Source organism: Juglans regia, unplaced genomic scaffold, assembly GCF_001411555.2.
Source record: "Juglans regia cultivar Chandler unplaced genomic scaffold, Walnut 2.0 Scaffold_274, whole genome shotgun sequence".
Lineage (NCBI taxonomy): Eukaryota > Viridiplantae > Streptophyta > Magnoliopsida > Fagales > Juglandaceae > Juglans > Juglans regia.
In genome coordinates, this window is record NW_023357532.1 from 1 (window position 1) to 1621 (window position 1621).

Below are 1621 nucleotides of genomic sequence, written 5' to 3' on the forward strand. Positions count from 1 at the left end.
CCTCGTGTTGCACCCCTCGTTTTTGTTTTTTCCGCTTTGCGAGATAAATTGACAGAAGGACCACTCGGGAGTGGATTTTTGGGAAAATCTCGCCCTGCCCATCGCGTAGCCATGGGTTTGGATCAGATCTCCGTTTGGATTGGGATCGGAAGGACGCTAGTATGTCGCTCAAGGATTATATGAATTTTAAGTAATTAGTTTGATGGGTGCGATCATACCAGCACTATTGCACCGGATCCCATCAGAACTCCGCAGTTAAGCGTGCTTGGGCGAGAGTAGTACTAGGATGGGTGACCTCCTGGGAAGTCCTCGTGTTGCACCCTCGTTTTTGTTTTCTCCGCCTTGCGAGATAAATTGACAAGAAGGACCACTCGGGGGTGGATTTTTGAGAAAATCTCGCCCTGCCCATCGCGTAGCAATGGGTTTGGATCAGTTCTCCGTTTGGATTGGGATGGGAAGGACGCTAGTATGTCGCTCAAGGATTATATGAATTTTAAGTAATTAGTTTGATGGGTGCGATCATACCAGCACTAATGCACCGGATCCCATCAGAACTCCGCAGTTAAGCGTGCTTGGGCGAGAAATGTAGTACTAGGATGGGTGACCTCACAGTCCTGCGTATTTGCACCTCGTTGATTTTTTTTCAGCCTTAGAATCATTGACAAGAAGGACCACTCGGGAGTGGATTTTTCGGGAAATCTCGCCCTGCCCATCGCGTAGCCATGGGTTTGGATCAGATCTCCGTTTGGATTGGGATCGGAGGGACGCTAGTATTTCGCTCAAGGATTATATGAATTTTAAGTAATTAGTTTGATGGGTGCGATCATACCAGCACTAATGCACCGGATCCCATCAGAACTCCGCAGTTAAGCGTGCTTGGGCGAGAGTAGTACTAGGATGGGTGACCTCCTGGGAAGTCCTCGTGTTGCACCTCTCGTTTTTGTTTTTTCCGCCTTGCGAGATAAATTGACAAGAAGGACCACTCGGGAGTGGATTTTTCGGGAAATCTCGCCCTGCCCATCGCGTAGCCATGGGTTTGGATCAGATCTTCGTTTGGATTGGGATCGGAAGGACGCTAGTATGTCGCTCAAGGATTATATGAATTTTAAGTAATTAGTTTGATGGATGCGATCATACCAGCACTAATGCACCGGATCCCATCAGAACTCCGCAGTTAAGCGTGCTTGGGCGAGAGTAGTACTAGGATGGGTGTCCTCATGGGAAGTCCTCGTGTTGCACCCCTCGTTTTTGTTTTTTCCGCCTTGCGAGATAAATTGACAAGAAGGAGCACTCGGGAGTGGATTTTTGGGAAAATCTCGCCCTGCCCATCGCGTAGCCATGGGTTTGGATCGGATCTCCGTTTGGATTGGGATCGGAAGGACGCTAGTATGTCGCTCAAGGATTATATGAATTTTAAGTAATTAGTTTGATGGGTGCGATCATACCCGCACTAATGCACCGGATCCCATCAGAACTCCGCAGTTAAGCGTGCTTGGGCGAGAGTAGTACTAGGATGGGTGACCTCCTGGGAAGTCCTCGTGTTGCACCCCTCGTTTTTGTTTTTTTCGCCTTGCGAGAGGAATTGACAATAAGGACAACTCGGGAGTGGATTTTGTGAAAA

At 48.4% G+C, this 1621-nt stretch overlaps 4 non-coding genes and 1 pseudogene across 4 annotated transcripts; all 5 read left to right on the top strand.

The window, feature by feature from the left end:
• Positions 1-204: 204 nt before the first annotated feature.
• LOC118345476 lies at positions 205-323 on the top strand. The gene has a single exon (XR_004799003.1). It is a non-coding gene; the product is annotated as a 5S ribosomal RNA (ribosomal RNA).
• Positions 324-511: 188 nt separating this feature from the next.
• LOC118345479 lies at positions 512-631 on the top strand (annotated as a pseudogene).
• A 184-nt stretch (positions 632-815) lies between these two features.
• Positions 816-934, top strand: LOC118345477. The gene has a single exon (XR_004799004.1). It is a non-coding gene; the product is annotated as a 5S ribosomal RNA (ribosomal RNA).
• A 189-nt stretch (positions 935-1123) lies between these two features.
• On the top strand, positions 1124-1242 carry LOC118345478. The gene has a single exon (XR_004799005.1). It is a non-coding gene; the product is annotated as a 5S ribosomal RNA (ribosomal RNA).
• Positions 1243-1431: 189 nt separating this feature from the next.
• Positions 1432-1550, top strand: LOC118345475. The gene has a single exon (XR_004799002.1). It is a non-coding gene; the product is annotated as a 5S ribosomal RNA (ribosomal RNA).
• Positions 1551-1621: the final 71 nt, after the last annotated feature.